Source organism: Cyprinus carpio, unplaced genomic scaffold, assembly GCF_018340385.1.
Source record: "Cyprinus carpio isolate SPL01 unplaced genomic scaffold, ASM1834038v1 S000006603, whole genome shotgun sequence".
In the NCBI taxonomy this organism is placed as follows: Eukaryota; Metazoa; Chordata; class Actinopteri; order Cypriniformes; family Cyprinidae; genus Cyprinus; species Cyprinus carpio.
Genome location: NW_024879248.1, coordinates 197,017 through 215,805, shown reverse-complemented (window position 1 = coordinate 215,805; position 18,789 = coordinate 197,017). Strand labels below are relative to the sequence as shown.

Here is an 18,789-nt window from a genome sequence, read left to right as displayed (position 1 = left end):
AGAGTGTTGGGGTCTTGCAGTCTTCTCAACTTTCTCTTCACAATATCCCACCGATTCTCTATGGGTGTTCAGGTCAGGAGGAGTTGGCAGGCAATTGAGGCACAGTAATACCATGGTCAGTAAAACCATTTACCAGTGGTTTTCGGCACTGTGAAGCAAGGATGCCAGTGGTCGTGACTGAAAGAACGAAACTCTTACATCTCCATAAAGCTTTTCAGCAGATGGAAGCATGAAGTGCCTCCAAAAAATCTCCTGATAGCTAGCTGCATTGACCCTGCCCCTTGATAAACAAGAGTGGACCAACAACCCAGTCAGCTAGATCATGGCACCCCAGACCATCACTGAGCTGTGGCGGGGACTTGACACTGGACTTCAGGCATTTTGGCATTTCCTTCTCCCCAGTCTTCCTCTCTCAGACACTCTGGCCACCTTGATTTCCGAACTGACGTGCAAAATTTGCTTTCATCCGAAAAAAAGTAGATTTGGAGTACACTGAGGCAAACAGTCCAGTGACTGACTTAGTCTGTAAGCCCGATTTCCTGCACACGCCTCGTGACAACGGTGGCTCTGGACTGTTTCTACTCCAGACTCGGTCCAACTGCTTCCGCAAGGTTCCCCCAAGGTTCTGGAATCGGGTCCTTCTCCACAATTCTTCCTCAGGGTCCGGTCACTCTTCTCGTTTGTGCAGGCGTTTTTTAACCACACTTTTTCCTTCCCAACAGACTTCCCACTGCCTGATGCCTTGATGCGCAGCACGCTGGGAACAGCCTATTCGAGTCAGAAATTTCTTTCTGTCTGGTACATAATCCCATCGCGGCTTGAGGGTGTCAATGATGGCCGTTCTGGACAGCAGTCAGGTCGGCAGTCTTTACCCATGATTGCGGTTTTGAGTAATGAACCAGGCTGGGAGTTTTTAAAAGGCCTCAGGAATCTTTTGCAGGTGTTTAGAGTTAATTAGATTGATTCAGATGATTAGGTTAATAGCTCGGTTAGAGAACCTGTGCATGATATGCTAATTTTTTGAGATAGGACATTTTGGACGTTTCCTGAGTGCTATCTGCCAAAGATCATCCGTATTAAAAACAATAAAAGACCTGAACAATATTTCAGTTGCTGTGGCACGATGAATAGAATTAAAATTATATGAAAGTTTAATTTTTTATCATTACAGTATGTGAAAAATAATGAACTTTTTCACAAATTATGCCTAATTTTTGAGAAGGAACCTGTTTGAGACTCTGTGAAAATAGCTGATCATGGTCTTTACTTGAACACATGGCAAGGGATCCACGTTCTGAAGTGCTCTCTTATACTCTTCAGCCGAGTTATGGTTAAATACCATGCAAGCATTTTGATTACATGTTGTTACCCCGTTTATTTATTTTAACGCTATTACATTATGTGTATGTGTAGAGACTGATGGATCTTCTTGTTAGCGTTGTTTATCTGGTACGTAACTTCTGTACAAATTGGCTGTACATTATTGACTCCTCTTTTATCTTCTGCTGTGTTGATATTTTTTAGGGTTAATTGCTACTTTTGTATAGCAACGCCCGATGGTTTAGAAGTACATTTATTCAGAGGAAGATTGGAGTACTTAATGTTTTGTGTAGATACATAATGAGTGTCAGAAAGCACTATAAAATGTCCACTTTAATGGTTTCCACAAGAGTTGTCAAGAGAGAGTACTGTTTAAAGGTAGGCTGTACACAAGACGGGGCAATAGTCTTGGGGTTATTCAGATAAAAAAAAATAGATATAAACTAGTAGAGAAAAGATGGATAAAATTGCATTTTGAACATATGAATGTTAAATAATCTTGGTGAGTACAACGGAAGAGTTCTTTCACAAAAAAGAGTCAGTTGAAAAATGCTTTGGCAGACCCACACTTTTGGAATGGAACAGTGTGTATTCTGGGTTTAACACATACCACATTGTGAAGCTCTCTCTAAACCGATCTAGGACAAGTTACCACAGTGCTGACATTAGTACAGTATAGATATTGATTAAACTCCTGAGTCGGTGTTTTGTCGCCGGTGAGCAAAACAAGAAATGTGTGTGCAGGGTTTACCCATACACCTTCACATTGCAAGTGCGTTTCTTTTGCAATTTTTTCAATTACTCAATGAAAAAAAAAATAGCAGTTTAAAATAAATTAATCTGAATACTTGAACTTTTATCTCACTTGTAATATGAATAATATGAGGATGAAAATAAATATAGAGTCTACTGTGTTCCACACAATCTTCACCAATACCTTGGCAAATGACAAATGAATTTTGTCTTTGATTTGGATGATAGCTGCTCTCCAAACTGTTTTGTTTGTTTTGCTTGGGATTAGATTTATGAATAGCCTCTCACCTCATGCATCTCTTTTACATTTCAGTTGAGTTTCTCCCCGCATTTATTTAAATTAAAAAGGACAGTATGAAGTGTGACTTGCGATAATTGTGACAAAGAGACAGTCAGAGTGCTCAGAGATTGTTTTTGGCGACCCCTTTTTAGGCAGGTATGCTATTATTTTCGGGAGTGAGAAAAATGTTATTCTTTGAAGAGAGTCGTTATGTGAGGACTGCTTGTGGAATTTTATTTGGTACAAAAAAATCCTACACATCAATGTTTTCTTTCTTTTCCTGCCAACTGTGAGAGTATTAGTTCGACATCTTTGCCACCTGCTTTCATTGCAGACCATGCACAAAATGATATTTTGGCACGTGCTTTTAATGCTAATACAGTATTTCTTTGTTCTTGTAGGAATAATTACTGAACTATGGTCTTGTTTCTCTTTTGATCAGCTGTATCAGTGAGGAGCAGCAATGGCTGAAATCAACGCCCTCCACTCCCTCCCCTCCCAGTATGGCTGAAACAATCAGTGCCTGCCTTCCTCCAGCCACACAGCCTCTCCCCTTAGACCAAACTCCCATCCCAAAATCATCTCTCTACGGGGACCGAGCCGTGATGGGAAACCCAACATTACAGACGGGCGGGAAAAAGCCCTCTTCTTGGGAAAGCACACCAAACAAAAACAGTGCCGCTTCTGTCTTCAGCAGCAGCAGAGAGCGCCGCTGGTTGCACCGGTAGAGCTACCAGCTGCTTCCGATGGAGAGGACTAATGGGGAAAAATGATTTAGTTGGCCAAACAGAGCGGCACACTGAAGCACAGGAGCAACAGATGTTGCCGTCGCCTGAACTTAATCCCAGTCCTAATCTCTATCCCAACCGTTCAAGTTAACCAGGACTTTCCAGTCCTGCTCCCTCTGTGGGCATTCCTCCTCAGTTCACACCTCCTGTTCCTGTCTCCAACCCCGCCCCCTCTTCACAAGACTCCAGGCAAACAGAAGCACAAACAGTCCCCGAGCCTGGAGAGAACCTCGAACCCAACACTCCCAGCACCACCAAGATGACCCCTGAGCCCCCAGCCGTGCTGGTGCAGGAGTCCAGTGGGGTCCTGGGTTCTGCCCTCCGCTTACTCGCGACCAGCCCCGGACATCGTCAGGCTCAGCTATCTGGAGTCGGCCAGCCTAATGTCTGGCACACTGGAGTCTCTGTCAGGCCTCGGTGAGGACGGCAGCTCGGTGGGGTCAGACTCGGAAGATCAACGGTCCATTGAGGGTACTGATAAATACGGTCTTCCTGGGAGGAGCGCAGTATAGTGAGGGCAGGTGGGTCTGTGTGTGTGAACAGAATGACACAAAACCAACATTCTCACATGCTATTTTTATTGCTTCCTTTTAAGCACTTAGAGTGAAGAGAAACCCACATTAGGTTATAAGAGTATTTGACATATTTTCAGTATGTGTTACCAGAGTATTAAATTTATCCTGCAAGCATATTAAACATTTTTTCTGCATTTGCGTTTCGACCGTACATGCTACTTCTGAGATTAATTAATCTAATTTAACTTAAAATGAACGTTACTTATCAAATTATAGTTCAAGTCAACATGAATCCACTCTTCATAAACCATTTTACTTTCATAATATGATGTGTTTTTAAATGTATCCAGGATATTCATCTGAATGTAGCAATGATTTTAATGCTGTTTTACAGTATTTGACCATTATGCGCCCTAAAAAAGCAGACTAGTTTTGTGATCTTGTTTTACAACTTCATTTCTAGTTTAAAACTTAATTATCAAAAATTGTTTTAATGCCCTTTCTTTCAAGAACAGTAACTTTAAAGATAACTATATAAGCATGCACATGAATGCACACAACAGCGTTCTGTTTATTATAAGTACATGCTGCGGTTATGTTGTCTGCCACTCTAAATTTATGCTTGTGCTCTTTAACATCAGCTGGATTCTGATTGGTCGATGTTTTTATTGCTCATGAGCTGGAAAAAGTACTTCTGAAAGTAGCAGACATCAATCTTCTGTCATTATCATTTTCGTTATGGTTTTGACTTCTCTTTCTCATTAAGTTAGATTATTATTATATTAATTAAATTTTATAGTTTTTCCCTTGTTTGTGAACTGGCTTTAGGAATTAAATTAACTTTTTATGAATCAGTCCAAACTGTCAGTTACAAAGGTAAAAATTAAAACTATACTTCATTTTCATGATTCACCATCACTAGAAATATTCTGAGAAATCTGTGTTTTTACTATAATAAAAATAATATTTATTGAATGTTTTAGTAAAATAAAGTAGGTAAATATTTATATTTATTGCATAGTTTATTAATTACAATTTAATACTGTTAATTTTGAGCAAAACATTGGGGGAACAAGCATTGATTGTTTTAAACTAGTGTTTTAGTGTTTGTAAGCCATGTTTGAGTGTATAAACATGCTGAATATTGTCAGACAAGTTTGAGAGATTTTGTTTAAATCACCCATCCCCATAAAAATTTAAAAACTATTTGATTGACTGTAATTGTGTTTAAGGTTCATTATTTATATAACTGAAATTTTTATATGTATAGTTAAAATTGAAACAGATATATTTTGTATTATTTCATTATTCACATTCTAGGGTATGGCTCTGGTTCATTCCTTGGTTTGATAATTCAGAGTAAGCATTCATAATGGATGTGAATGGCAGGGTAATTGGCAGCACCTGATGTGAAGGGTGCTGTTAGGATATTAATAATTCACACCTCCAACCGAGAGCAGGATGAGCATTTGGTGCAGTTTTCCTGTGTCCATCTCTCTCGCTCCCTCTCTGTGTCCTTCATGTGTTTGTGGTGAGTGACTCAGATCGTGCTGAGAGGCCTCGTCTGAGTCAGAGTGCACTGACTGTCTCACTTTTGTCTCTCTCTTCCCCCGACTGCCTCCGCTTTATCTCTAGTACTGACCAATTCTGCTTAAATGGGCAATAACACTGTTGTTTACATTTGATCATTTCCTTTTTTTAATTCCTGTTCAGCATTAACTTAAAACACATTGACCACCACATGCTTTTTCAGCTATTTAAAAATGGTAAATTTGGGTTAGTCTTAAATTAGACTTTCTCATATGGTCAGCGTGCTGTCTGTCAGATTTAGTTTTCTTTTAAATTTGTTTCATTACAGATTCATTATATATATATATATATATATATATATGACCAAGTTGATTTATTTCACTAATTCCATTCAAAAAGTAAAACTTGTATACTTGTATATTATATTCATTCATTACACACCGACTGATATATTGCAAATGTTTATTTCTTTTAATTTTGATGATTATAACTGACAACTAAGGAAAATCCCAAATTCAGTATCTCAGAAAGTTAGAATATTACTTAAGACCAATACAAAGAAAGGATTTTTTTAGAAATCTTGGCCGACTGAAAAGTATGAACATGAAAAGTATGAGCATGTACAGCACCCAATACTTAGTTGGGGCTCCTTTTGCCTGAATTACTGCAGCAGTGCATCGTGGCACGGAGTCGATCAGTCTGAGGCACTGCTCAGGTGTTATGAGAGCCCAGGTTGCTCCGATAGTGGCCTTCAGCTCTTCTGCATTGTTGGGTTCTGGCATATCGCATCTCCTCTTCACAATACCCCATAGATTTTTTGTGGGGTTAAGGTCAGGCGAGTTTGCTGGCCAATTAAGAACAGGGATACCATGGTCCTTAAACCAGGTATGGTTGCACGGTGCACCGATACTTCAAAAGTATCGCGATTCTCGGAAATAAAAAAACGTCACGATTCCTAAATTTATTAATATCGATACTCAAAGAATGACCGCGTTCAAGATTTGTAAGGGACATTTTCATGTTGGTGTGTGCAACACACGCTTCCAGTGCCTCCCTATGGACGTCTGTGTTTTTTCTCCTCACACACGCAGCAAAAAAGCTGCAGCTGTCATGTGACAAACACTACAGCGAGATGGCAGCATGTGCGAGCACAAGTGATACTGTGGCAGCCGGTCCACGACTGGTAGAAAAAGATGATGCGAGGAGTGAAATATGGAAGTACTTTCAAAGTTCAGAATCAAGATAAAGTTATTACTATTATGTTTCTTATGATAACTGAGATAATGCTGCTAAATTATTCTTTTTTTTTTACTTGAATGTCATTGCTCTAATTTATTTTTTATATTTTTGATATTTCATATTTTACTCAAATGTTTAATAGATCTGTTGTTCATATTGTCAGGGAGGAGCAAACGACAGACACAGTGGGCGTGGCGTCAGGCCTCGGAGAGGCTTTTATTAACAGAGTAATAAAAACAAGAGGGAATAAAAGTGTCCAAAGGGGGGAGAGGTCCAAAACAAAACAGGGGATCTGGTGTCCTCGCCATGCTGCGGGGTTAGTGTGGGTCAGGCAGTGTTCTGGAAGGAAGGGTCCAGGTAAGGGGCGGAGTCCGGCAGCTCATGTCTCTGGTGGCATGGGAGTCCCTCAACGCACCCTTCCTGGTCCCACGAGGACACCAGTGTGCATGTACGGGCACGGGGAAGAGACCGGTCTCTCCCATGGAGAGGCACGTTGGGGCTTTTAAACAGTGGCGGTGATGAGGACTCCATTTCTTCAGGTGTGCCCCATCACACGCCGCCCAGCCCTGGATCATCCAGCGCCCTTCCTCTCTCACACACTACCCAGTCCTGTCGGGAGCCTGGTAAAGGGGGCTGCGATTTAGGACAGGGTGCCGATACTAATTAGGGGGGAGGCAGGCTGACTCGTCACAATATGTTCATTTATTAGTGTGTTATATGATTAGAATGTCGTCCCGGTTTTAAAAATAAAGCACAGCAATGATATTTGAGAGTGTATTTTCCCTTTTCAGAAAAAGTATCAAAAAAGTATCGAAATCGCAATTCTTGACTTGGTATCGGTATCGAAACAATAATTTTGGTATCGTGACAACACTAAAACCAGGTACTGGTAGCTTTGGCACTGTGTGCAGGTGCCAAGTCCTGTTGGAAAATGAAATCTGCATCTCCATAAAGTTGGTCAGCAGCAGGAAGCATGAAGTGCTCTAAAACTTCCTGGTATACGGCTGTGTTGACCTTGGACCTCAGAAAAACACAGTGGACCAACACCAGCAGATAAACATGACCGCCAAACCATCACTGACTGTGGAAAACTTTATACTGGACCTCAAGCAACGTGGATTGTGTGCCTCTCCTCTCTTCCTCCAGACTCTGGGACCCTGATTTCCAAAGGAAATGCAAAATTTACTTTCATCAGAGAAACATAACTTTGGACCACTCAGAAGCAGTACAGTCCAGTGTCTTTAGCCCAGGCGAAACGCTTCTAACGCTGTCTGTTGTTCAAGAGTGGCTTGACACAAGGAATGCGACAGCTCAAACCCATGTCTTGCATACATCTTTGTGTAGTGGTTCTTGAAGCACTGACTCCAGCTGAAGTCCACTCTTTGTGAATCTCCCCCACATTTTTGAATGGGTTTTTTGTTTTCACAATCCTCTCCAGGGTGCGGTTATCCCTATTGCTTGTACACTTTTTTTATACCCACATCTTTTCCTTCCCTTCGCCTCTTTATTAATGTGCTTGGAAACAGAGCTCTGTGAACAGCCAGCCTCTTTTGCAATGACCTTTTGTGTCTTGCCCTCCTTGTGCAATTCATCAATGGTCATCTTTTGGACAACTGTCAAGTCAGCAGTCTTCCCCATGATTGTGTAGCCTACAGAACTAGACTGAGAGACCATTTAAAGGCCTTTGCAGGTGTTTTGAGTTCCTGGCATATTGACATGATAGCATCACGCAGTTGCTGCAGATTTGTCTGCTGCACATCCATGATGCGCATCTCCCGTTCCACCACATCCCAAAGCTGCACCAACAAACCATTCCACGTTCAAAGTCACTTAAATCCCCTTTTCTTCCCCATTCTGATGCTCGGTTTGAACTTCAGCAAGTCATCTTCGCCACATCTAGATGCCTAAATGCATTGAGTTGCTGCCATGTGATTGGCTGATTAGCAATTTGTGTTACCACGCAATTGAACAGGTGTGCCGTGCCTAATAAAGTGATATATATAATAGTGTGTGTGTGTTATATATATATATATATATATAATATATATATAATATATATATATATATATCTATCATATATATATACATATATATACATATATATATCTATATATACATATATATACATATATATCCATATATATATAGTATTATATATATATACATATATATTGTGATATTGGCTTAATTGTTGGTGTGAGTTTGAGGCAGGACTGTCTCTTTGTTTTTTTGTGTGACCAATGATAGACTAGAGTTTCTGTTATGATGAAACATTATTATTTTTACAATTTCTATTTGGTGGCACAGAAACTGCACACTTTGCCTTTATGTAGGACTCCAATCCGAGCCTCAGACTTGGCCTCAGTTTCTATCTCTGGTGTCAGTCACTTCTAGTCTGGTATCATTACAGCTGTGTGTGCAGTGATATGCTTGTTCATTTGGAAGACGTAATTTCTTTACAAGACTACAAAAACTCAATATTAGTTCACCAATAACAGAAGATTTCAGGATTTCTGATTATTTTCTAGAGATTCAAAAGCAGTAATTGTCTGTATTTTACAGGTGTCTGTTCTCTCAGATTCAATAAAGCCTTTTGTCAGAAGCTCATCATTATCTCAGGGCATGAGTGGGTGCTTATAGGTTTATTTGCTGGGTGTGGTTTATGTGTTTGTGAATCCCTCTCCTGTCTTGTAGTGAGGCGGACATCGCTGTGGCCGTGGCGAGGCAGAGAGAGATGAAATGGTTGGACATGTTCAGAAACTGGGACAAATGGGTATCTCGACGCTTTCAAAAGGTCTGTTTCTTACTTAAAGGGTCACAGAAGGCATTCCTGACTAGGTATAGAAAATACTGTGCCTATGTATGTTTATAGTTGCTGAGTTTTGTTTTCTTTCTGATGCAGGTGAAAATGCGCTGCAGGAAAGGAATCCCCTCCTCACTGAGGGCTAAAGCCTGGCAGCTGCTCTCCAACAGCCAGGAGCTCCTCGAGTCCAATCCCGGAAAGTTTGATGTACGGTCAGCTTTGACGTCTTCTGTGAAAAACAGTCATGGTGCTAAATCAACCACTCCCAAGTTCATATGCTGTTGCTGTTAAGACCGCTAACAACACTTTGTTAAATTGTCAAGAAAAATAGGCATACAATCTTGAGCCCTGTCTTACTTTTTAAATGTTCTCAGCATGTCTTGTTAATCTCAGTTTGATCTGCTCAAACACACTCTTCTTTTCTTATTTTACACTTTTTTTTCACTATTCTTACTTTTCTCTTGTCTCTCAGGAGTTGGAGCAAGAGCAGGGAGATCCGAAGTTGGTTGGACATCATCGAGAAGGACTTGCACAGGCAGTTCCCATTCCACGAGATGTTTGCTGCTCGGGGAGGACATGGGTAAATACAGATGAGGGTTTTATCAAGGGGAAGGGTGATGTAAGGCTTTTCTTTAGAGCATTACGCAATCTAGGAAACTGAAGGAGGGGATTTTTTTTTCCCCCTTTGTTTTTATAGACTGTATTCACAATATAATGTGCATATTGATACCAGATTTGAACTTCCCCTCGCCCTTACTCCACCTCTGCTTCTCATTTTATCTATTATATGTTGGGGATTATATCTATACCAAATATCTAAGCAGGTAATGTCTCACCCAATTCAAATAGTATATTTAAAAAATTTAATAAAAATATAATAATAACTATTATTGTAATGCAGTTCTTATTGTCCGATCTTCATCTTAATTAATTAGTTCCATCGTTATTTTTTACCTAATGTGTGTGTGTGGTGTGTGTGTGTGTTGTGTGTGTGTGTGTGTGTGTGTGTGGTGGTGTGTTCCAGGCAGCAGGACCTGTACCGTATACTGAAGGAGCCGAGTACACAATCTATCGGCCAGATGAGGGCTACTGTCAGGCTCAGGCACCAGTGGCAGCAGTGCTGCTCATGCACATGCCTGCTGAGGTAAGACAGAGTTGAACAAAGCTAAAAAGCTGTCTATGTTGCTCCGCTAGGCTGTTTTTCTTTAAAAAAGAGCAAACAGGGTGAAAAAAATGTGACTTAGGAATATCACCGGGATATGAAGAAGCTATCACCAACTTCACTGTCATTTTCGTTCTTCTAGCAAGCCTTCTGGTGTCTGGTGCAAATCTGTGAGAAATACTTGCCTGGCTATTACAGCGCTGGGCTGGTGAGTACTCCAACTCAAAGAGACTATTACCAGGACCAGAGCGGAGAGAGTTTTAACTCCTCTTTCTTCTCTTCTTCTGTCCCTCAGGAAGCTATCCAGCTGGACGGAGAGATTTTTTTCTCTCTTCTGAGGAGAGTTTGTCCCATGGCTTACCGTCACCTGAAGAAATTTAAGATCGACCCCATCTTGTACATGACAGAGTGGTTTATGTGCATTTTCTCCCGTACCCTGCCTTGGTCTTGTGTCCTGCGTGTCTGGGACATGTTCTTCTGTGAAGGTCAGTCATATACATTATGAAAAAATACAATACATGACTTCAAATTGGAATCTTTTTAATTTCTTAATATACTGTTATTCTAAAGTTTAGGGTTGGTGAGATTTATCAGTGGTTATGAAAGAAATCTCTTATGCTTACCAAGGCTGTGTTTATTTTATATGAAAATACTGTGAAATTTTATTACAATTTAAAATAACTTTTATATTTGAATGTGTTTTGAAATTAATTTATTAAAATAATTAGTTCCTGTGATCCAAAGCTGAATTTTCAGGAGTAAGTACTTCAGCCTTCAGTGTCACATGATCCTGCAGAAATCACTCTAATATGCTGATTTTCTGCACAATAAACATTTATTATTATTATTATTATCAATCTTGAAAACAGTTGTGCTGCTTAATTTTTTTGAAACAAGATTTTTTCAAGATTCTATGAAAAAAGTAAAGAGAAGATATTTCAGAACCGAATTGAAATGGAATTTTAATGTTTTATGGGTTTTTTTTGGTCAGGAGTGTGAAGATTGTGTTCAGGGTGGGTCTGGTGCTCCTCAAGCAGATGTTGGGGGTCTGTGGATAAGCTCCGTGAGCTGCAGGGCATGTATGAGACCATGGAGCAACTGAGAAACATTCCTCCTGAAAATATCAGGGAGGAAGTTCTGGTGCAAGAGGTACGCACACAAATCGCTTTTTACGAGAGAACACGCAATTAGACATGTGCCAGTATTATTATTGTGGGCACTTAAAAATACAGTGAATAATTATTTATTACAAATTGTTCTGAATTTTGAATGCATTTTAGAGTATTTTTCCCACCAACTGGACACAAAGCACATTACACATTACACAATAAACAATTTACATTAGGGCTTCATTAGTTAACAAACTGCCAATGAAAAATTCTTCTAAACATTTGTTAATCTTTGGTAATTCCAATATTTAATAACGCGTTTTTTAAAATCAAAAAGTTGCAACTGTGTTATTTAATGAGCCTATTTTTTTTTTTAACAAAGATTTGAATAACTCTTTTTTTAGTCTTTATAATTCTTTTGCACTTTTATCAGTGTAAAAATTAAATTTAACTAATGAGATCTTATTGTAAAGTGTCACCTATTTTTTTAGTCTTTATAATTCTTTTGCACTTTTATCAGTGTAAAAATTGTAACTTTATAATTTTTTGTGTATTCCTTTATTGTATTCAAATGTTCAGTTGTTTTTGTTATTTGTAAACATTGTTAAACCTGTAATACTAAATTTCAGTATCCTGATAATACCATATACCGTGATAAAAGCATTAGCAATTAATCGCAACATGAGATTTAATACTGGCATATCCCTACATGCAATCGAGAAGTACCAGAGTTTGCCAGATCCGTTCTCACACTCTCTGCTCTGTTTTCAGGTGGTCTCTCTGTCTGTGACGGAGGCCCTCATCGAGAGGGAGTGCGGTATTCAGGTGCGTAAGTGGCGGGAATCTCGTGGAGTGTTGACTCACCAACCGGGACGGGCGTTTGCACGGCACAAGGGCCATCTTTGAGCAGAAACACCGGGGCGCTGCGATCAGCTCTGGCGGCAGCCTGTCTTTCCTGGGCAGTCACATCCCTCCCCCTGGACCCTTACGTGTGTCATCAAGCCTCCTGTCACTTCCTGGCCTTAGAAAGTCCAAGACTCCGATTCCACCACATAATAAGAAGGGCTCCATTTCTGGCAGCTTTGGTCAGGATATCGTCCCACTGCAGCCCCTTGGGGGCGGCACCAGTGCAGTGGCCTCAAAACCTCCTGTGCCATCTGCCTCTAATGCTGGAGCCGGTGGACGTCCCCCAGCGCCGCATGGGCCCAGTCCACTAGCTACAACATCATCTACTACCACGCCACCGGCTCCAACTGCACACAGCGTCCAGCGCGCAGATGCTCCAGCCGTCGCCTAAAGTCGTCTCTGAACACACCACCACCCCCACAATCCCATCGCCCACCGCAAACAACGCCCCATTACCACCTTGCCCGGAAACCACAAAAACGGCAGTGGAGGAGGAAGATGGAAAAAAGAAAAGAAAACCAAAGGACGACAAGAAACGAGAGAAAGAGGAGGAGAAGCAAAAAATCACGGGAGACAGAAAGAGAAGGAGAAAAGCCAGAGAAAGAACGGCTGAAGAAGGAGAAGGAGAAAGCAGAGAAAGAGAAGAAAAGGAGAAGGGGGGAAAGAAAAAAGACAAAGGGGGAGGAGGAGAGACTGAGGAGAAGAACGGAGCTGCAGCAGCAAAAGATTTGGCCTAATTCCTGCCCTGTCATTCCTTTAGCAAGAATAAAAGCATGAGAATAGTGGAAAAAAAGAGGACAAGGCTAATGACTGGTGAAAAGAGAGAGAGAGAGAGAGCGAGGGAGAGCGAATCGCCTGGAATGTCCATTTCATCTCAAGTACTGATTTCACAAGGATAACTGGATCACTGCATCTGCCCCACGACTCTCATCATCTCGTCTGCAATGTGCTTTCACTCAATGCCGAAACAGGAAGCAGTTATTACTCGGCCTTTTGTTTTTGTTGTTTTGAAGGTGGATATCTGATTGATGAGATCAGCTATATAATTAGTAGTCAATTCTAGTATACTGGGTGCCATGGTGTACATAGACCTCTAGTGCCACCTGTGCCAGTCCGGCCCCACAATCCCCCTCTGTCCATCACCCGAGAGGCGGTCTCAACCAGAATACCTGAATAAAACTGTTCTGTGATGAGGGAAAGCGCGCGGTGACGAGTAATAACTTATCTGTGAGTGCTCTGGAGGACCTATTTATTCATTGTAATGTTGATTGTTAGTGTGTGTTTGTGTTCTCTGGATGTCTGTGCCTTGGCAGTGTAGTGAATCGTGTCACAGTCTCGTGCTGCAGACCGGTCTCGTCTTTCTTTCTCTCTTCTCAGTCTCTCAAAGGAGCTCGTCTTTACAGGCGCGCGCTCACGTAAGAGGAACTGATAAGTGTTGTGGGAGTGGAGGAGCTAAACTGAACTGAGGGGAAAGGTACGTTCTCCTTTAAAGCAGTGGAGAGAGACACTTTTAACTGTCTATTTAAAATAAAAAAGGTTTGAATATCCAATTTAACATAGTTACTAAAGGAAATTAATCATAATGTTTATGATTAGTGTACCTGTTTATCTCCGCTCAAAGACTCAATCCCCAACAACATCAAACTCACCAAAAATTCCCTTTTGACACCTAAGAGCTTATTTGATTTTTTTTCTCTTTCGAGCAAATTGCATCACATAAACGTTAAATTCTGCCAAGCGTGTCAGTCACTCAAGATATCTGTGGCTTGATGTTGATATGGATGTAGAGTTCTGACTAGAATTTTAATACATTTCTGCACTGAGGCCTGTTGATTTCCACCACTAACCCTGATCGGTTTGTTAATGTAGGGCCCTCTCTAATCCAGCTCACATGACTCCTGAAGTCTGAGCGCCTTGTTGAACGGGAAAGGGTTTGGTGCAGCACTATAGCATTAACCTTTGACCTTTGAAGCTCTTGGCTTCAGGCTGTAATGTTTTGATGTATAATCTATTAATTTAATCGGATGAGACCATAAACTATCTATTACAGCTATTATTAGTCTCCTTTTGGATTAGATTTTTTATTTTTCTATGCAGGGGCCTGGTAGACTGGAATGGCATTGAGTTTGGTTTTAGGAGAGCGATGTATTTAATCAGCGGATTTATTTGTCTTTTTTTTTTAAGCGCTGAAATTTATTTTTGCACATTTTTCTCCCAACATCCTGGAGAACAAAAACAAGCAGTTGTTATTTATTTTAGACATTGTATAACCACTAGCTTATCTAATATTACAGCAGTATTTGTGTTATGGGAGATAGTGATTTTCATACTGATTATTATTTCATTCTAATCTTTTTTTATATTATTATTATTTTTATCCCAACGAAGGGGGAAGTGATCCCAAAGAGTTGTGAGAGAAAAGGACTGGATCCATAAAATGTGTTCTAGGCATTTATGTGTTAATTAAACATGTAAAATATAATCCTTAACACAACCTTCACCCAAACAGTGTTACTCTTGAAGTGAAGTGAAACACTGGCGTATTGAACTCCATTGTAATCCACTGACCCCTCAGTATTATCAATTATTCTGATACATTCACCAGGTGACTGGACCATACTTACTAGACTCCTACTCGATATATAGTATTTTCTGTCAAGACTGAGGAGACCTGAAGTAGTTTCTAGGTTGCAATATGGTGGCCACATACTCCTGTGTTTACTGGACTTGTTCAGTGTCAACTGCAGGGGGTCAAAACCACCGCCTCACCGGTCAGTGGTGCCCATACTGACCTCAGTGGGCCTTGCTTCCTCTAAAGGCACTACTGTTCAAATGGAAAGCAAGCAAATTATGTCTATGCAAATTTTATGTTCCCAACTCTCTGCACAATGTAGATGTTGACATTTATGGTGTGGCCACCGGGGGCTCAAACTACCTTCACTGTTGACAGCAGCACTGGAACTGTTGAAGGAAGGGTCTTATTATCCTGAAGAATTGCTCTAAGTTCCAAGCACTAGCCTAAACCTGGATTTTGCTCCTGTCGGGCCACCTTCACTAACGCCATCTTGTCTGTATTGCCAACCAAGTGCATGACAGGTGGACTTAAAATGCTTTGGACGCTGTGCTCACCAAGTGGATGCAAGGCCATCTAGTGTTGGTTTACTAACACACTTGAGACAGCTGGGACTCGGTGTAAAGTAGTTTGACTTGTCTTATGGATTTCTGCATTGCTAAATATGACCCAATGTATGTTGTAGGATTGTTGTAAAATTTATCTTAAATCATTTTAATTTTCATTTTAATGTGTTTAGGTTAGTTTTCTCATCCTGTCGTTTGTATGTCTCATGCTTGTTTATGTTTACATTAAACCATTTACAGTTGAGGATGAAATAAATTCATAGATTGAGACAGTTGTTCTAAAACTGCAGAGGAGGAAGTTCACAGTGTATTTAATAATTACAGTTGTAATGAATAATAAATCGTAATATATTAAAATCTCTCTCAAGACTGGGTTTCTTTCGGTTTATGTGATTAACAGAGTTATTTACGTGTCTTGGAACTATAGTTATACAATGAACTAACCTTTGTCACCTTACGAGAAAACTGTGATGTTTTGGGTTATGTCCGGCGGCCTACGTGATACATGCGTCATGTGCTTGGATACATAACCAAATTTAGTCTTTTTTGTTCCCTTGGATAGCTATGGGTTTTGGGGTGCGTTTTAAATGAAACGTTAATTAAAATTCCTTATGGATGCACCCGGGGCCGCATTAATGCACGGGCTTACCTGGGCTTAATATTGTAACCGCATTTTATTCTGTTACTTTAAAATGACACTTTATTGCTTTTGGTTTGCATGTATGGGCGTTACATGTCCTGCACGAGAAGTGTCAGTAAAACGCTCCCAAATATGAAAGAGAAAACTGAAAAATTACCAATAATAAAGTTAAGATAAGAGAAGATGCAGATCACGGCAAATGTAGGTCATGCTAGCAGTAGCTAGAATAATAAACTCCTTTTTCATCTTAACATGGTTGAGCTCGCGGGTTACTTATAGCCACCACACACTAGAGCTGTGGAATATAATCATTTTTTATGATGCATCTCGATGCTGATGTGTACGATGCTGTATAAATGTAATTAAACAGGCCTAACATCATACATATTAATGACTGAATAGGTTTTATAGCTTTATTTGTAATTAATACACTAAAGAATTTGCAATGATTATACTTAAATTTGATTACTCGATTTCTGTAAAGTCTTACTTGCTTCTGTAAAATAGATGTAAAAGTAAAGCACTTCATTTTTTTTTTCATCATAAGCCTATATTGTATTTTTCTACTGTTTATTTGCCTCTTTGTTTTTTATTTTTTAATAGGCTAACAAAGGTAAAATAACGAGCTTTATTTTGATTATTACTATGGTAATGATTATTAATTAAATAATTGGAGGAAAAGATGCAATGGATGCATCATAATCAATCGAATCAAATCGTGAGGCAACTGAAGATTCACACTTGCGATTTGGCCAAAGGGGCTCAACTGTGGTTAAAATTTTTATTTTCCCTGCCCAACAACAACAACAAAAAAAAGTTATCATTGTTTTTTTTCAATACCAAATTTATAGATAGGCCTACCTGTTAAATGTTTAATTGCAGATAAGTGAGCAGTCACTAAATAAGAACAAATGAACCAATTATAAACAACAGCACAAATAGCCTAAATAAATGAATAAATAGAACAAAGATTAAAAAAAAATGTAACAATGCGTTAGGTTTTTGAGTTTGTAGGTATTCAGATAGCCTAAAGAAATTGAATAATCAAATGTAAATGTACTTTTGGAAGGTTTTTTTTTCCCGGAGAGAAATGCAGTTCAGCGCTCTCGCGCTGTTTGAGACGCGGCTCTGTGTGCGCGCTCAGAACACAGTGGAGCTCTCTCCCCGTCTGCTTGAATGCTTTAAACCCCACTTGAATGTTCATATTTCGTGACAAATCCGTCATCTGTCCCAAGCGTCTGTCACGCTGGCATCGGGCAGTCCTTACTGTCAAGCCGGTGGCCTTAGTTTTAATTAAAAATTACTAAAATACAATTTTGATGATAAACACTTAAAATGTACTGTAGCACGTTACAAAAGTTTAAATCATTAATGTTTATTAGTCTAGTTATTGCATTAGCTGTCAAGAATAACTATCGTGATTAGCGATATTTCACATCTTCTATTTCTTTTGGTTAATGTTAATAAATTATTACACTATCATGAAGGTAAATTAGTGACTTGAATAATTGCCTGTGTAGAGTTTAATTAGTGAAAATGTAAATGAACTTACCAGCATGTTCAACAAGCAGTTAAACATTTGTGAAGGCCTAACTCAAAGTGCAGAACGTTTTGTAAAGGTGTACTTTTACCTTCAATAATTTACCTTCCTCTGTTCTTTAATGTTAGTTCATAGTGCATTTAACCAACATTAACACATGCAATTTAATGCTACAAGTTTAATATAGATATCTATGTAAAATATGTCCAGCTATGTGCATGTTTTATTTCATGCAGTGATATTTGTGGGGGTGGTTTTAAATGACATACATGTTTGGTTTTTTTGTTAATGACATAGCTGCAAAATAAAAGGCTGACAACTTAAGCTTTAAGTATTATAAACATATATAAACATATATAAATATACACTAGACAGCGTAGTAGAGCAAACAATTTTTGGTTTTAGACCTTTAATATCTACACCAACTTGATTTTTAGATTGGGCTAATAATTATTAATTTAAATAGCCTAGTTAATAAATGCATAAAAACAGTTGTAGTGGATGTTAAATCAGAAACTCACAGTTTTAAACAAGCCGGTCAGATTTGAACATTTTTCTCTATTAATAATTACTGGACTGATGTGGAAGCTATTGTGACGGAGCAGATATGCTATTATTGCTGTTGTAGTACCGTCACTGTCCAGCAGAGAGCATGCTCTCAGTATGTTCTCATATACTGCTGGTCACCCTTGTGATTTACCGCATCACAGACCTGCAGTCTTATGTAATCTAACTTATATTTCCATCTCTATGCTCTGTAATTACAGGAGAGACAGTTTCATCCCGCCTATCACACACAGCCAGCAGACACAGCATTACAAAAAGATGTTTTATTCACAGTTTTTGTCTTTTTATTGGTTACAGAAGAGTTTCTGACAGAGCAAAGCAGGCCCAGATGCAGAAAGCAAAAGGGTAGATTTAAAAAAGAAAAAACATGGACAGAGAAATAGTGAAGAGGAGGGGAGAGAGGGAGTGAAGAGGATATGTTTTCTTTCAGTCCCTGCTCTCCTCTCTTCCTTGGATGGTCTGTCTCTCTCACTCCCTCCATGATAAGCTTGGCCTCACT

General features: G+C 39.6%; 1 pseudogene; it reads left to right on the top strand.

Moving 5' to 3' along the window:
* Positions 1-2,856: 2,856 nt before the first annotated feature.
* LOC109054784 lies at positions 2,857-13,553 on the top strand (annotated as a pseudogene).
* Positions 13,554-18,789: the final 5,236 nt, after the last annotated feature.